The following is a 19,301-nucleotide window of genomic DNA, read 5'->3' on the forward strand; positions in this document are numbered from 1 at the left end:
GCAGAGGGACCAATGTTCTACCATCTAGATTGGAGGGAGAATTTGTGAAGAAATTCCACCCAAATCTGGAATCTGATAGCACTCATTAGTCCACCCATTGTGTCTAGTAGTTTCATGACATCTGAACTTCAGTGGTTCTTAAACTTTGGAACAGCATGTGTCCCTTAGAAAATGTGAATAAACTATGGTTCCTCCTCACAAGTGGAAGAAGTGGGGTGGGGGGAGAAGCAGATAAACAACTTCAGGGACTTCCTTCCAAAGTCCTTAGGCAATCACCTAACCTCTGTGTGTCTGTTTCTCAGTTTGTAAAATGGGAATGACAATACCTACTCCACAAAGTAACTGCAAGAATTAAATGCAATAATTATATGAAGTATCTAGCACAGATTCCAGGGCAAATGTTCAATAAATAACAGCCATTCTTTTATTCTTTCTTCCTTTTGTTTTCTGTGAGACTGTGTCCTTCTTTCACTGTGACTGATGAGACATGGACAAAGTTGGGGGATCGAACAAGGACTGTTCACCAAGGAAGATGAAGGACATAAAGGGTATGGAGAGTTGAATTTCATGCTCAGGCATAAAACATGATACAGTAAGGAAACCTGGGAATGTCACAGGAAGTTATCTGTGGGAATGTCTAGGAAAATTCTCTTAAAAAAAACCCATAAAGATGTTGCTCTAGCTGTAAATATTTTGCGGAATTAATATAATAACATTAAATAGCATTAATTTCAATAACAATGGCAAATGTACATATATGGAGAACTTACTATGGGCTAGGCACTGTGCTTAGCTTAGCTTGCATAAATCACCTCATTTAATTCTCACAGCAATATGGAATCATACAGTCCATAATACCTCATCTGAAATTTTATAATAAAAAATCTCTGAAAATTAAAATTTTGAAATAATTGATTCAGCAACAAAATCTGACCTGAACGGACATGTGGCTATTCTTAGTCTTTATTTCTCTCACTTAAAATGAATATTCATACATTTTACTATAGAAAGCTTAACGTTTGGTCATGAGGTGTTTCTTAGATCCCACTTGGGTAATGCTCTGTATTGCCATTATAAAAAAGTCTCCAAATTTCAAAACTCACCTGGCCTCCAGGATTTTAGACAACGTAGGGTAGACTTTGAAAAAAGCTAATATTTATTGAGAACTTGCTGTGTGTCAAGTTTTGGTCCAAGTTCTATTGATCTTAGTTCATTTATCCTCATAATAATCCTGAAAGGCACATACATTTATCATCCTTCTTGCTTTATACTTGATGCACCTGAGGTACAGTGAGGTCAAGGAACTCAAAGGTACCAGCTAGTTACTCAGAAACACAGAATTTGGATCCAGGCAGTGTGGATGTGGGAAGCTTTTGCTTCATTGCTACACATACTGCCTCATTTATATTATTGCAACTGTTATTCTCACTCTGTAAATGAATATTTTAAAAATGAAGATTAAGTAATTTTATCCAAGAGAGAGTGTCTGTGTGTTCTTGGGCAGGTTGCTTAACCTCTCTGTGTCTCAGCTTTCCTTTCTGTAAAGTAGGGGTAATGATAATATATAGGACATAAGCTTGTTAGAAGGGTTAAGTTTAAAGCATTTACAGCAGTACATACATAGACCAGTGATTATATACCTTACACAATCATTATGTTTTAGCTCTTACTATTATTAAAACTAGGCCATGGGGATGCTAATAAGGATGAGGAGGATATAATGATAGTTAATTCTCATGCAAAGACTTACTATAGAAAATAATATTTTTTCAGGTATTAAATCAGTGTTTTCTTTATTTTTTGTTTCTTAGTCCTAGATGTTTACTGGCTGCCTTACCTATTGAATCAATGGTACTGCTTCAGAGTGAAAGTAGGTACAGAACAAAGAGTTCTTTTATTCCTCTTTGAGTCCTCAAGCTGACTTCTTTCAATCCATTGCAAAAGTTTAGTCAGGAAGGCATACTTTGTTAAAGAACAAGAGTGTTTTTAAATTCCAAAAACTTCTCTTTACAGTTGAAAGTCTGGTTTGATTCACTCAATTCCTATAGTATTGTATTTATAAGAAGACACAGCATAAAAAGAAAAGAGACTATACTGCAAAGGAAGTTTCCTTATGATAGGAAGGAAACTTTCCTTCACTAAGAAGAATAGGATTTGGAAACTAGAGAAAAAGAAGGAGAGTATAGATATTAGTGACCTACCTACCTACTTGGGTACTAATGCCCTGGGGAGAGGGAAGAGGGAATGCTGTAAACTGCTTAGCAAAGCTTTATATTCAGCCTTGTGTTGGTGCTATGTAGTCAAAAGCAATGTCTGAGGAAATGTTTGAAGGCTGCCTCAAAGAATTCTGCATACTGTGGCATGATGAGGAAAATCAGCTGATGGCTCTTGGGTCTCCAACGAGGATCATAGATTTGAGCCAATCAGCAGAATGAAAAAGAGTCACTGTGGGGACATTAGGATGAGGAAACATGACAAGATCCAGAGGCACTAACAGATATGACACCACAGAACAAGACCAGACCAGTCATACCTCAGAAGGCACTGTTGTGGGCTATCCAGTGATGAGAGAAGGAAAGGAAAATTTCAGAAGACAGCACATGGACCTCCCGATACACACCACGCTGCCATAGACCCAGAAGCCAGTTGTAAAGGAAAGAAAGTTAGAGAAGACTCTGTAGAGGGGAGACACAGTTGTGACTAACATTTAATTGACTGATTTTTTTCCCTAAAATATTTTAAAATCAAAAGAAGTTGAGTTAGTTTTATTTGGCCAATTTTATTTTTTCCATCTAGTAGAAGGACTTGGACTCCAGAGGATTTGTGAGATTAAATAACAAAGGCAGCTAACTTTCTTTCTTTTTTTTTTACAGTTGAATTTACATTCAATTCTATTATATTCAGGATTTTCTAAAACCAACCTCCATTCTAAGTTTTGTCAGAATTTGGCCACAAGGGATAACAAGGACATGTAATTACGCTCCATCCATAAACAACTAGAAAACTGGACAAAGTTTAGGAAATAACTATTTTAAGAAACTTGATGGTAAGCAGTACAGGACAATAATAATCTTGGAGGAAAGAGAAACAAATGAGGTGAGCTCTACCTTTGCAGAATTTGTGTAATTTCCACTGAAGTACAGGAAGGGAAATCCAAACAAAACTTGGGTATATCAGTGAATTGAGGAGACAGAAACTATCATTTGGAGAAGCCAAGGCAATTAGAATTTATGGGGCAGACTGCCTAAGAGGAGGGAGCTATGCAGAAGTGCTCCAGATATCTTCATAGGAGTCCCATCAAGTCTTTGGCTGAATTTCAATATACAAATAAATCACTGGGCATGAACAATTTCAGAGGACAGAACAATTACCAGCAAGCTGTATGCTGAAAAATTCCTGGAGCTAGTAAAGGTCTGAGAATCATTCAAGTTCCCATAAGCCCAAATGAAGAGATCATCATGAACATATAATACATTTAGTGGAGAGCCCAGAAAAACCTCACCTTAAAAGTGGGGCTAAATGAGCATTAAAAATATACTAAATTCACCCAAAAAGATATAACAAAATTCAGCATTCAAGAACATACAACCATGATGTTCTGCATCCCACTAAAATCGCTACATATATGAAGAAGCAGAAAAATGCAACCCATAACTTGAAGAAAAGTCAGTAAATAAAACAGACCCAAAATTAAAAAGATAATCAAATTAATCAATAGACAAGAACTTTAAAACAGCACAAATCCAATATACATATTGGATAGTGATACAAGTGTCCAGAATGAGGCACAGAGAAAAACAAAGGCTGAAAAAAATTAGTCTTTAGTGACCTCTGAGACAATAACAAATGATTTAACACTTGTGCAACTGGAATTCCAGAAGAGAAGGGAAGGAAGAGAAAAAATATTTGATGAATGGCCAAACTTTTTTCAAATTTGATTTAAAAAGTTATGAACTTTCAGAACCAAAAGAAAAACTGAAACCCAAGTAAAATAAACATCAATCAAATCTGTCCAAGTCTTATTGTAATCAAACTGCCAAAAAGGTGGTAAAGAAGGAATCTTAAGAGGAGGAGCAAGATGGCGGAGGAGTAGGAGACCTGGATTTCGTGTGGTCCCAGGAATTCAGCTGGATAGGGATCAAACCATTCTGAACACCTACGAACTCAACAGGAGATCGAAGAAAAGAATAGCAACAACTCTCTGAACAGAAAAGTGACCACTTTCTGGAAGGTAGGACGTGCGGAGAAGTGAATCCGAGGCAATATTCGGGAAGATAGACGGTGCGGGGAGGGGGCCTCTGTCTGCCGCTTCTGGCAAGTGATAGAGCCTCTGAGCACAAAATCAGAACTTTTATAAAAGTCTGCTCTGCTGAGGGACGTCGCCCCAGTGGCTAAGCGGGGGGTGGAACCCTCACGGGACAGTGTGTTCTCAAGACCCTCGGGGTCACAGAAAGACCTGGGGGTGCCTGAGTGCAGCAGAGCTCCCAGGTATCGGAGCAGGGAAGCCGGCTGCAGAGACGGAGCCGAGGCACGGGCTCTCAGCTCGGGGTTGCCATAAACCATGATCCGCAGCACAGTCAGGCCACTGCTCCTCCAGCAGGGACACAACAAGCGGCAGATCTGGGGAGACTCCCCTTCCTCCCCTGGGAGGAGCGGCGCGGGAGTGCACCACAGAGATCTGCTGGGTTTGGAGACTCCACATGGGGTCGGGTGCCAGAGACAGAAACGCTCAGTCACAGGCTGGGTGAGCACGGAGTGCGGCCGGAGACCAGGGAGACGGGAGTGATTGACTGCTTTTCTCTAGGGGTGCACTGAGGAGTGGGGCCCCGAGTTCTCGGCTCCTCCAGGGTGGAGACTGGGAGGCTGCCATTTTCACTCTCGTCCCCCAAAGCTGTACAGAAAGCTTGCAGGGAACAAAAGCTCCCGAGAGCAAACCCCAGCAGATTACTTAGCCTGGACCGGGCAAGGGCGGGGCACTTCCGCCTCCGGCAAAGACTTTTGGAAACCATGGCAACAGGCCCCTCCCCCAGAAGATCAGCGAGAACAGCCAGCCAAGACCAAGTTTACCGATCAACGAGAATGGCAGAGCTCCAGCGCTAGGGGAATACTGTACATAGAATTCATGGCTTTTTTACCATGATTCTTTATTCTTTCAAAGTTAATTTTTTTAACTGTCTTTTTTTTTTTTTTGAATTTTTCTTTTTCCCTTTTTCAACCAACATCTTATCAATCCCTTTTAAAAAAATTTTTTTTTATTTTTCATTTTTAGAGTCATATTCTATCCCTTCATAGTAGTTCCCTTATTTTTGGTATATATATATATAAGTTGTTCTCTCTTTATAATTTTGGGATACAGTTTCGTCTAACAGATCAAAATATACCCTAAATCTCTAGTGTATGGCTTTTTTCTAGTCTCCTGCCTAGTCACATTCTCTCCTTTTTTTTTCTTAAATCCTCTTTTCTTTTTTCAACCAACTTCTTATCAATTCCTTTTATAAAATCTTTTATAGTTTTCATCTTTACAGACATATTCCATCACTTCATTGTATTAACCCTTATTTTAGTACATATATAAGTTTTTCCTTCTTTAAAATTTTGGGAGGCATTTTCTTCTAACAGACCAAAATACACCCAAAATCTAGTGTGTGGCACTGATCTGTGCACCAGCCTGATCATATTTGATCATGTTCTGTTTTTTTGTTTTGTTTTGTTTTTGTTTGTTTTTATCTTTTTCTTTTTTCTTTCTTTCCCTTTCTTGTTCCCTGGTTTCAGGTCTTTTCTGATTTGTTTAGTGTATATTTTCTGGGGACATTTTTACCCTGTTAGCATTTTGTTCTCTCATTCATCTATTCTCCTCTGGGCAAAATGACAAGATGGAAAAAATCACCTCAACAAAAAGAACAAGAGGCAGTACCGACTGCCAGGGACCTAATCAATATGGACATTAGTAAGATGTCAGAACTAGAGTTCAGAATGATGATTTTAAAGATACTAGCTGGGCTTGAAAAAAGCATGGAAGTTATTAGAGAAACCCTTTCTGGAGAAATAAAAGCACTAAAATCTAACCAAGTCGAAATCAAAAAGGCTATTAATGAGGTGCAATCAAAAATGGAGGCTCTAACTGCTAGGATAAATGAGGCAGAAGAGAGAATCAGCCATATAGAAGACCAAATGATGGAAAATAAAGAAGCTGAGAAAAAGAGAGATAAACAACTACTGGATCATGAGGGCAGAATTCGAGAGATAAGCGATACCATAAGATGAAACAAAATTAGAATAATTGGGATCCCAGAAGAAGAAGAAAGAGAGAGAGGGGCAGAAGGTATATCAGAGCAAATCATAGCAGAGAACTTCCCTAATTTGGGGAAGGAAACAGGCATCAAAATCCAGGAGGCACAGAGAACCCCCCTCAAAATCAATAAAAATAGGTCAACACCCCGACATCTAATAGTAAAACTTACGAGTCTCAGAGACAAAGAGAAAATCCTGAAAGCAGCTCGGGACAAGAGATCTGTAACCTACAATGGTAGAAACATTAGACTGGCAACAGACCTATCCACAGAGACCTGGCAGGACAGAAAGGACTGGCATGATATATTCAGAGCACTGAAGGAGAAAAATATGCAGCCAAGAATACTATATCCAGCTAGGCTGTCATTGAAAATAGAAGGAGAGATAAAAAGCTTCCAGGACAAACAAAAACTAAAGGAATTTGCAAACACCAAACCAGCCCTACAAGAAATATTGAAAGGGGTCCTCTAAGCCAAGAGAGAACTTAAAGGCAACATAGACGAGAAAGGAACACAGACAATATATAGTAACAGTCACCTTACAGGCAATACAATGGCACTAAATTCATATCTTTCAATAATTACCCTGAATGTAAATGGGCTAAATGCCCCAATCAAAAGACACAGGCTATGAGATTGGATAAAAAAACAAGACCCATCAATATGCTGTCTGCAAGAGACTCATTTTAGACCCAAAGACACCCCCAGATTGAAAGTGAGGGGGTGGAAAACCATTTACCATGCTAATGGACACCGAAAGAAAGCTGGGGTGGCAATCCTTATATCAGATAAATTAGATTTTAAACCAAAGACTATAATAAGAGATGAGGAAGGACACTATATAATACTTAAAGGGTCTATCAAACAAAAAGATCTAACAATTGTAAATGCATATGCTCCTAACATGGGAGCAGCCAATTATATAAGCCAATTAATAACAAAAGCAAAGAAACACATCGACAACAATACAATAATAGTGGGGGACTTTAACACCCCCCTCACTGAAATGGACAGATCATCTAAGCAAAAGATCAACAAAGAAATAAAGACTTTAAATGACACACTGGACCAAATGGACTTCACAGATATAGTCAGAACATTCCATCCCAAAGCAACAGAATACACATTCTTCTCTACTGCCCATGGAACATTCTCCAGAATAGATCACATGCTAGGTCACAAATCAGGTCTCTAGCAGTACCAAAAGATTGGGACCATTCCCTGCATATTTTTGGACCACAATGCTTTGAAACTAGAACTCAATCACAAGAGGAAAGTTGGAAAGAACTCAAATACATGGTGGCTAAAGAGCATCCTGCTGAAGAATGAATGGGTCAACCAGGAAATTAAAGAAGAATTAAAAAAATTCATGGAAACAAATGAAAATGAAAACACAACCATTCAAAATCTTTGGGATACAGCAAAGGCAGTCCTAAGAGGAAAGTATATAGCAATACAAGCCTTTCTCAAGAAACAAGAAAGATCTCAAATATACAACCTAACCCTACACCTAAAGGAGCTGGAGAAAGAACAGCAAATAAAGCCTAAACCCAGCAGGAGAAGCGAAATAATAAAGATCAGAGCAGAAATCAATGAAATAGAAACCAAAAGAACAGTAGAACAGACCAACAAAACTAGGAGCTGGTTCTTTGAAAGAATTAACAAGATTGATAAACCCCTGGCCAGACTTATCAAAAAGAAATGAGAAATGACCCAAATAACTAAAATCATGAATGAAAGAGGAGAGATCACAACCAATACCAAAGAAATACAAACAATTATAAGAACATATTATGAGCAACTATATGGCAGCAAATTAGATAATCTGGAAGAAATGGATGCATTCCTAGAGATGTATCAAGTACCAAAACTGAACCAGGAAGAAACAGAAAACCTGAACAGACCAATAACCACTAAGGAAATTGAAGCAGTCATCAAAAATCTCCCAACAAACAAGAGCCCAGGGCCAGATGGCTTCCCAGGGGAATTCTACCAAACATTTAAAGAAGAATTAATACTTATTCTTCTGAAAACGTTCCAAAAAATAGAAATGGAAGGAAAACTTCCAAACTCGTTTTATGAGGTCAGCATTACCTTGATCCCCAAACCAGAGAAAGACCCCATCAAAAAGGAGAATTATAGACCAATGTCTTTGATGAACATGAATAAAAAATTCTCACCAAAATACTAGCCAATAGGATCCAACAGTACATTAAAAGGATTATTCACCACGACCCAGTAGGATTTATTCCTGGGCTGCAAGGTTGGTTCAACATCTGCAAATCAATCAGTGTGATACAATACATTATTAAAAGAAAGAACAAGAACCATATGATCCTCTCAACAGATGCAGAAAAAGCATTTGACAAAGTACAGCATCCTTTCTTGATCAAAACTCTTCAGAGTATAGAGATAGAGGGTACATACCTCAATATCATAAAAGCCATCTATGAAAAACACACAGCAAATATCATTCTCAATGGGTAGAAAACTGAGAGCTTTCCCCCTAAGGTCAGGAACACAGCAGAGATGTCCACTATCACCACTGCTATTCAACATAGTATTAGAAGTCCTAGCCACAGCAATCAGACAACAAAAAGAAATAAAAGGCATCTGAATTGGCAAAGAAGAAGTCAAACTCTCACTCTTTGCAGATGATATGATACTTTATGTGGAAAACCCAAAAGACTCCACCCCAAAACTGCTAGAACTCATACAGGAATTCAGTAAAGTGGCAGGATATAAAATCAACACACAGAAATCAGTGGCATTCCTATACACCAACAACGAGACAGAAGAAAGAGAAATTAAGGAGTCGATCCCATTTACAATTGCACCCAAAACCATAAGATACCTAGGAATAAATCTAACCAAAGAGGCAAGGAATCTGGACTCAGAAAACTATAAAATACTCATGAAAGAAATTGAGGAAGACACAAAGAAATGGAAAAACATTCATACTCATGGATTGGAAGAACAAATATTGTGAAGATGTCAATGCTACCTAGAGCAATCTACACATTCAATGCAATCCCCATCAAAATACCATCCACTTTTTTCAAAGAAATGGAACAAATAATCCTAAAATTTGTATGGAACCAGAAAAGACCCCGGATAGCCAGAGGAATGTTGAAAAAGAAAAGCAAAGCTGGTGGCATCACATTCCCAGACTTCCAGCTCTATTACAAAGCTGTCATCATCAAGACAGTATGGTACTGGCACAAAAACAGACACATAGATCAATGGAACAGAATACAGAGCCCAGAAATGGACCCTCAACCCTATAGTCAACTAATCTTTGACAAAGCAGGAAAGAATGTCCAATGGAAAAAGACAGTCTCTTCAACAAATGGTGTTGGGAAAATTGGACAGCCACATGCAGAAGAATGAAACTGGACCATTTCCTTACACCACACACAACAATAGACTCCAAATGGTTGAAAGACCTCAATGTGAGACAGGAGTCCATCAAAATCCTAAAGGAGAACACAGGCAGCAACCTCTTCGACCTCAGCCGCGGCAACTTCTTCCTAGAAACATCACCAAAGGCAAGGGAAGCAAGGGCAAAAATGAACTATTGGGACTTCGTCAAGATAAAAAGCTTTTGCACAGCAAAAGAAACAGTCAACAAAACCAAAAGACAACCGACAGAATGGGAGAAGATATTTGCAAATGACATATCAGATAAAGGGCTAGTATCCAAAATGTATAAAGAACTTCTTAAACTCAACACCCAAAGAACAAATGATCCAATCAAGAAATGGGCAGAAGACATGAATAGACATTTTTCCAAAGAAGACATCCAAATGGCCAACAGACAGATGAAAAAGTGCTCTACATCGCTCAGCATCAGGGAAATCCAAATCAAAACCTCAATGAGATATCACCTCACACCAGTCAGAATGGCTAAAATTAACAAGTCAGGAAACAACAGATGTTGGCGGGGATGCGGAGAAAGGGAAACCCTCCTACATTGTTGGTGGGAATGCAAGCTGGTGCAGCCACTCTGGAAAACAGTACGGAGGTTCCTCAAAAAAGTTTAAAATAGAACTACTGTATGACCCAGCAATTGCACTACTGGGTATTTACCCCAAAGATACAAATGTAGGGATCCAAAGGGGTACGTGCACCCCGAAGTTTATAGCAGCAATGTCCACAATAGCCAAACTGTGGAAACAGCCAAGATGTCCATCGACAGGTGAATGGATAAAGAAGAAGTGGTATATATATACAATGGAATATTATGCAGCCATCAAAAAACATGAAATCTTGCCATTTGCAACAACGTGGATGGAACTGGAGGGTATTATGCTGAGTGAAATAAGTCAATCAGAGAAAGACATATATCATATGACCTCACTGATATGAGGAATTCTTAATCTCAGGAAACAAACTGAGGGTTGCTGGAGTGGGGTGGTGGTGGGAGGGATGGGGTTGCTAGGTGATAGACCTTGGGGAAGGTATGTGTTATGGTGAGCGCTGTGAATTGTGTAAGAATGTTGAATCACAGAACTGTACCTCTGAAACAAATAATACATTATATGTTAAAAAAAAAAAAGAAGAAGAAGATAGCAGGAGGGGAAGAATGAAGGGGGGTAAATCGGAGGGGGAGACGAACGATGAGAGACGATGGACTCTGAGAAACAAACTGAGGGTTCCAGAGGGTAGGGGGTTGGGGGGATTGGTTAGCCTGGTGATGGATATTAAAGAGGGCACGTTCTGCATGGAGCACTGGATGTTATGCGCAAACAATGAATCATGGAACACTACATCAAAAACTAATGATGTAATGTATGGTGATTAACATAACATTAAAAAAAAGCTTACTATTTAAAAGAAAAAATTCAACAGCATTAATGACAATGACCTAGAAGATGGTCCATCATAAGCAAAACTTAAGTAATCAAGTTACCAAGTAAAAAAGAGACTATCCAAGCCCATTTTCATACCATTAAGCTCTACTTTAGCAATTAATTAAAACACTATTTGTCATAAAAAAAAGAGGGAATCTTAAAAGCATCAAGAAAACAAAACAAACAAACAAAAGCATCAAGAAAACAAAGACACTTTGCATGCAGAGAAACAAACAGATCAGTAGACTTTTTGTCAGAAGTTATGCAAATCGGGGCGCCTGGGTGGCTCAGTTGGTTAAGCGACTGCCTTCGGCTCAGGTCATGATCCTGGAGTCCCTGGATCGAGTCCCGCATCGGGCTCCCTGCTCGGCAGGGAGCCTGCTTCTCCCTCTGACCCTCCCCCCTCTCATGTGCTCTCTCTCTCTCTCTCATTCTCTCTGTCTCAAATAAATAAATAAAATCTTTAAAAAAAAAAAAAAAAAAAAAGAAGTTATGCAAATCAACGACAATAGGTTTATCTCTCTAAAATGCTGTCCAAAAAATTTTAAAATTCTATATTCAGCAAAATATCTTTCATAAATGAGGGTAAGCCCAAAGATACAAATGTAGTGATCCGAAGGGGCACATGCACCCCAATGTTTATAGCAGCAATGTCCACAATAGCCAAACTATGGAAAGAGCCTAGATGCCCATCAACAGATGAATGGCTAAGATGTGGTATATATATACAATGGAATATTATGCAGCCATCAAAAAAATGAAATCTTGCCATTTGCAATGACGTGGATGGAACTAGAGGGTATTATGCTAAGCGAAATAAGTCAATCAGAGAAAGACAAGTATCATATGATCTCACTGATACGAGGAATTTGAGAAACAAGACAGAGGATCCTAGGGGAGGGGAAGTAAAAATGAAACAAGATGAAACCAGAGAGGGAGATAAACCATAAGAGAGGAACTGAAGGTTGCTGGAGTGGAGGGGGGTGGGAGGGATGGGGTATCTGGGTGATGGACATTGGGGAGGGTAAATACTAAGGTGAGCACTGTGAATTTTGTAAGACTGATGAATCATAGACCTGTATCTCTGAAACAAATAATACATTATATGTTAATAAAAAAATTAAAAATAAAAAAAATAAAAGTCCTTCCCCACGCTGGCTTAAAAAAAAAAAAAATGAGGGTAAGGAGAAATTGAGAAGCTGATTATATTATTTATAGGGAAATTCAAGTGATCTAGAATTTGGAAGTGATTTTTTTTTTTTTTTTTTACAAATAATAAAGTTGGAGAATTTACGCCATTTGATTTCAAGATTATAGAGTTATAGGACCAAGGCAGTATAGGAATGGCAGAGAATAGATATACAGATAAGTGGAACAGAAATGACAATCCAGAAATAGACCAACAATTATATAATCAATTGATTTTCAACAAAGGTGTCAAAAATTCAGTGGGGGAAAGGATTGCCTTTTTTTTCAGTAAACTGTTCTAGAATAACTGGATATATGTACACACACAAAAATGGATCTCAGCCTTCTCATTACACCATCCACAAAAAATAATTCAAAATAACTCCTATACCTAAACATAGGAGCTAAAACTATAAATCTTTTAAAAGAAAATATAGGAGAAAATCTTTATAACCTTGAATTAGGCAAGGATTTCTTAGACAAGACATAATCATAAGCCATAAAAGAAAATTTTGTTAATTGGACTTCACCAAAACCAAAACTATTACTTGTCAAAAGACACTATTAAAAATAAAAGGCAAGCCACAGAATGGGAGAAAGTATTTGCAAAACATACATCTGAATAAAGGTGGGTCCATACACATAGCCACAAAGTATACAAAGAACTTGCATAACACAATAATAAGAAGAGCAACATTTCAATTAAGAAATGAGCAAAAGAATAAAGATTTGGGTACTTCATAAAAGAAGACACTTTGTGGCTAACAAGCTCATGGAAAAATACTCAACATCATTAATCATTAGGAAAATGCAAACTAAAATCACCACAAAATACCACCATACATCCATCAAAATGGCTTACATTGCGAAGGCTGACAATCCAATTGTGGACAAGGATGTACAGAAATGGAAAACGCTGCAACCACTTTGTGTAACAGTTTGGCAGTTTCTTAAAAAGTTAAACTATTACACTTACCATAGGATCCACTGTGTCTGAGGAAACACTAGTAATGTATAGTGGTGTTTAAAACAAACAAACAAAAACATGTCGACGTAGATTGTATGAAAATTTGGGCACAGAGAATGAAACAGGGAAATGGAAAATTCATGTTTGTGAATTAGCATAATATTATTTGAAGGAGACGGTGATAATTTAAAAATTACTGCTATAAATTAAGGACCCGAGGGAAGAGGAAAGTATCCAGAAGTCTTTCTTTTCTGGCTCCGAAAATGGTTTCGTCTCTCGGATGAGATGGCTTTTCCTAGGTTGCTGCGTCAGCCTCCTTCCTACACTGCTGGCACCGGGGCAGCAAGCCGGGCTGTGCGGGAGCTAGCATCGTCTTCCTCTCTCCCCGCCTGCTAGGCTGGACGGCACGGGCTGTTTGCTGACCCCCCCCCCCCCCCTTCTCCTAGGGCAGGGCAGGGGCAGGTCTCAAGTTCTCCAGCCTCTTGCTCCTGTTCTGAAGAGAGATCCCTTTTCTCCTGGGCCCTTGTCCCTCAGTGCATGTCAGGGGTCGCAGAGAGCTGGACTGAGGGTTACGAGGGGAAAGCCTGGCCGGGAGACACGCGGGTACTAAGAGAGCTCTTCCCTGCACTGCCACCCATTGCGAGAGGCGCTTGGGTTTGGAACAGCACACGCCTGGGACAGTGGCCTCCACCAAGCAAACAGATCCGTATACCTTGATGGAGGGTTCTAGTTCCTGGCAGGAAGGGGCCTGGCTCAAGCTTGCTTTCTACCACTCGCCAAAGGGGAGCGGGGTTGGTGGCTCGGCTGGATGGGGTCGAGGTCCTGGGTTCGGCTCAGCTGTGCGGAACCGGCTCTGGTCCAACAGGCCTTGACCGGATCCGACTGGCGCGGGCCCGTTCTGAGGCGCAGACTGCAGGTGTGCAAGCGGAGAGGCTCTTGGGAGCCGCCAGGGGCGGAAGGCAGGGCTGCAGGCGCCCATACGCACCAGCAGAGGAGCAAGGGCTCGGTGACTGTTTCCAGCTGGTATCAGAAATTAAGGGGTTGTGGCGAGGGAACCCTCTGATTGGGAGCCTGCTTGAAAGTACCCGGCACTGCTGCCGGCTCCTGACCCAGGCCACTGTTCTCAGTCTCCCCTTGCTGCACAACTGAGGATGGCTCCCTCCAGACACCACCTGGGCTCCTGGGCTCACACAAACCACTGTCCCTGCCACACTGACCTGCCCAATGCCTCTGGTGGCCAAGATACGTCTGGCATCCTAGCCTGGCGAGGGTGAGGGTGGAATCAGACAAGTCTTTGGAACCACACAAGGAGAGGGTTTTAATAAAAATTGGTGATGGAATGTTCTGGGGAAGGTGGGTAAAGGTACAACCATGGGGATTTGTTTTTTGCAGAAGACTTTTAAAAGTTCAGGCTATAATAATGAATAAAGCATTCCTATTTAGATGGAATGAATTACCTAGCAAATCCATCACATTAAAAAAAATGTTAACGGTGTTTAGGAGAACAGGAGGGAAACCTGAATTTCTGGCAAAATACCAGTTGGTCATTATTCCTGAACTTCACAAAACAACTGTGCATTCTACTTTATCCTTTATTTCAGTGCCCTCAAATACAATCACAAGCTGTGGGCCGGGGGGGCGGGGGTTGGGGGGAGGCTGCAACTCTAGGAGTGTCCCTAATGTTCTCTCATTCTTTCATGAGTTTGGTCTTTTTCAGGATTTTCCCTTTTGTCATTTGAAGTCACTCATGAGGTGGAAATGGGTGGTGGGGTAGGTGGGAAGGTCAGACTGGTGTGGGCAAATACAAAGAAAATTCATAGAGACAGGATGATAAAACAACAACAACAACAACACAACAACCCAAGAAACAACAACTCAACTGGGTCCCAGAGTTTATTCAAAAGAGCAGCAGTCAGAGGTGTTTCAGGAATTGAAAGATACTTGGGTTAAGTGGAGGGCCAGTGGGTGGTTGAAGGGACAGGCTCACTCCCAGCAAGTAGGAGGGTCATAGAAGGAGCAGAAGCCATGCCTGGCAAAGTCAGTGAGAAAAAGACCTGGGTCATGAGAAGCCTACGATTTTGGTTCAGCTCTTGAGTACTTACCACCATGTTGAGACAGAGAACAGAGAAGGGGAAATACCACTAAGGCAAAGAGTGAAATTTAGGAGTAATTGTAAACTAGGGGATATTTTAACAATGACTATGACTGAAATAGGGCTTATATGGAAAAACTCTTGTTTGGTCCATAAATAAACTATTTATAAATAAACTATTATTTCCTGTTTTGCATTCCATTCTTAGCTTCTAGAAATCTTTTCAACAAATAAGTAGGGCTGTGTTCTTCCTATTGCTTTAGTGATAGAAAGCTTCATGGTTGTCCTTTTCTCCCATCCACGGGGCTTAAAGTACCAGAACTGGATGGAGTGGAAATAGTTTCAGAAATAAATACAAAGTAAAAGAGTATGTCTTGATTTATGTTTCATAATGTGGATTTTTGTTATTATTATTTTTTCTATCACATATTGATATTTGGAATCATAAAAACAATACAATTTTGTGTTCTCTATTTTAGAATTCCACATGAGTGGTTTATGATGTTGGTGAAATATTCTCTACAATACCACAAAATGTCATCTTAAAACCAACTGATGTTGATCAGTGAATTTGCTTCTTCAAGGACCTCTATGGACAGAAGAGGCTGAGGCATGTGGACAAGGAGTGCTCAAGATTCTTGGGATCTGTAAGGTGCTTTGTGAACAAATGAGGCTGCTCATCTGTAGCTCTAAGATGGTAGTTGACATTGGTGGTGGGAAGATTTCAACTTTTCTTCCATTTAAGAAGATTTAAATAAAGGGACGTGGAACATTGGTTAATAGTGTATACAACTAGTCTTAGAATGAGATTTTGGAAAATTCCATACCCTGCATTTTGTTTTTGAGTAAAAGTGACATAGACTAAAAGTCACATTTATCTGAAGGGTGTCTCGTTATCAAACAATTTAAATTTGCTGTGCAAGTCTTCATGGGATCCTGGATTACACAGGACTGGAAGGGCCTTTAAGAAATGAGCTAGGTATTATGCTGGGATTATACTGGAATTAAAATAAAAAGAAGTTAGCTGGGTAAGATAACGGTCTGATATTCATCGAGATCTCACTTTCTGTTCCAAAAAGCCGAAGTAGCAAAAGTAACTGAGTAAAGCACACATATGGGGGAATGCCTTAGCCCTACTTTCCCTTTGTTTTTAGAAAAACCAAAATGATCTTTTGGATTCCAAGGTCTTAACACTTGATATAAGTGAAAATATACATAAACCAACATCATATCTGTCTGCAACAGCTAAGTACTATTAAATGCATTTTAGGGAGAAAGGATAAAGATCAGAAGCTTATCTGTGTTTTTAACTGCTTTCTCAATATCTAGTCTTTCCCATGCAGGAAAATTCCAGAGCAATGTACTAAATCAAAGCAAGTAATTTGATAGCTTTTGCTAGTGGTAACTTGAAAGTTTAGAGAGTTTGACTTACGTGGTTATTGTTTGTATAAATGATGTGTTTTATGGACCATAATGATATGTGATAAAATCTCATAAACACCAATAGAAGTACTCAGATCACCTTAGATTAGATAGTGGACTTTTAATAAAACTTCCCCACATTTGCTTGTAGACTTCCTGGTTGATTTCCTAGAATCTTGGCAGCTTCTGAGCAACAGTTTTTCCAAGACTCTGAGGCAGGAGTTACATCATTTAAGAATCCAATCAGTAATTTTATCCTTATTCTGGATACGTTTCCATTATAAACAGTTTATGCAAGTACACACACACACACACACACACACACACACATGTGCACATGCACACAAAGGTCCATACATAAAAGACACTTTCTCTCACTTTTCTGAGTACTATTGAGGAGCAGATAGTTTTCTAAAAAATTATTAAGGAAAAACTTTGGATTTAAGGGAAATAATTCATTAAATTTTCAGAACATTCTCGGGGCACCTGGGTGATTCAGTCAGTTAAGTGTCCAGCTCTTGATATCAACTCTGATCCTGATCTCGGTGTTGTGAGTTCAAGCCCCTCATTGGGCTCCACACTGGGCATGGAGCCAAATAAATAAATAAATAAATAAATAAATAAATAAATAGAAATTCTCAGAATATTCTCAAGCTAGACCTTACCCTAAGGGGAAAGAATGGAGAAATTTAATACCACCAATTTTTATCTTTACTTGTTTTTTCTCTGTTCTATATAAGAAAAGCCAGTAGAATTAATGTGGTACTGGTGTTATTTTCCTATTCTAATAAGCTTACTTTAATAACATCACTTATGTTCCTCTTCTTTTATACCAAATTTCTGAGTTATTCATGTACAATGTATCTATGTTGTGATTTCTCAGTTTCTTCATGGAATGTGCTATTTTATTTCTAGATATCTCATCGTATTTAAATGCCTTCATCTCATGGGACGCCTGAGTGGCTCAGTCGGTTAAGCGTCTGCCTTTGGCTCAGGTCATGATCCCAGAGTCCTGGGATTGAGTCCCACATCGGACTCCTTGCTCAGCAAGGAGCTTGCTTCTCCCTCTGCCTGCCTCTGTCTCTCTCTCTCTGATAAATAAATAAAATCTTAAAAAAAAAATGCCTTCGTCTTTCCTGGTCAAATAGTAACTTTTTTTTCCTTCAATATTCTGCAGAGGAATTAAGCAGATTCTCATAGGTTGAAATGTTTAAATGTGTCTTCAGAACACTCATGGGAGAAACAGAGTAGCTCTGTCACATTATTAACAGCAAAATACTTAAAAAAAGTAGCTGTCCAATAAAACTACTTGTGAAACCCATTAGGGATAATCTCATCCTAAATTACTGGCTACTTAAGTACATTCCTATAAAAAAGAGCAAAATATAACAGGAAGGTAAGATAAATAACTGTCTCTGAAACACATTAGGTCTTGATATATGTTAACAGGTATCATTTTTTTAAAGATTTTATTTATTTATTTGGAGAGAGAGAGACAGAGGTGAGCGCATGCATGAGTGAAGAGCAGAGGCAGAAGGAGAGGGAGAAGCAGATTCCCCACCGAGCAGGGAGCCCCATGTGGGGCTTGATGTGGGGCTTGATCCCAGGACCCTGAGAACATGACCTGAGCTGAAAGGCAGTCACTTAACTGAGCCCCCCAGGCGCCCCCAGTATCAGTTTCTAACTTGCACTTTTAAATTACAAAAGAAAATTTGTCTGAGATGTTTTCTATCTCATATTTGGAAAACTTAAAATAATTTTAGAATAGGTTAGAATAGGTTTTTTTTTTTTTCCTAGTTTGAGGAAATAGTTGAAAAAAGTAAATAGTAATTGTGTACCATGGCTCCTCCTCCACCAGCTGGGTCTCAGAGACAGTGCTCTGCTCTTTCTCTTGGCTTATAGAAACCAAGTTTCTGTACTTCTGCTGCTGGGTGGACACTAAGGGCGGACAGGGAGGGACAGAAGGAACAGAATGCACAGACTTCTCTTTCAGTTTCAGTCCTCTATCTTCCATCAGCCATGAATGACCAAGCCTTGTTTCTACCCACTTGCAGCACCCTGAAATGAAGCTGTAAGAGACTGCCCCCCACCTCAGCATCACACACTGATAGCCTCTAGGTCATATTAGAGTGTTTTTGATTTTTTCATTCGACGTGTTTGTTTTTGCTTATTTTAAAGTAAACTTTGTATTCAAGCACATGTTATACTTGAGTACGGAATGATACACAAATCAGTGTACAGCTCAAGGAATTTCATAAAATGAATACCTTTGTGTAATTAGTATCCAATAACTAATTGCCAACATTAGCAAATTGGGAGATTACTACATAAACATCCAGATTCCTGATTTATTTCAGAAAATTGGAAAATCTCACCATATTGAGCCCACATTGCCACTAGCATCAGTTAGCTAAACTGAGAAGCAGCTGATCCTTTAAGTGGAACATATGCTCTCACTTTATTCAGTCCCTACCACTCCCTATTACCCA

At 39.4% G+C, this 19,301-nt stretch overlaps 1 long non-coding RNA gene across 1 annotated transcript; it reads left to right on the forward strand.

Moving 5' to 3' along the window:
• Window positions 1-460: 460 nt before the first annotated feature.
• On the forward strand, window positions 461-17,943 carry LOC118535452 (uncharacterized). Its single transcript, XR_004917178.2, has 4 exons — window positions 461-548; window positions 1,812-1,870; window positions 15,870-16,042; window positions 17,728-17,943. It is a non-coding gene; the product is annotated as an uncharacterized LOC118535452 (long non-coding RNA).
• Window positions 17,944-19,301: the final 1,358 nt, after the last annotated feature.

Source organism: Halichoerus grypus, chromosome 3, assembly GCF_964656455.1.
Source record: "Halichoerus grypus chromosome 3, mHalGry1.hap1.1, whole genome shotgun sequence".
Classification (NCBI taxonomy): Eukaryota; Metazoa; Chordata; class Mammalia; order Carnivora; family Phocidae; genus Halichoerus; species Halichoerus grypus.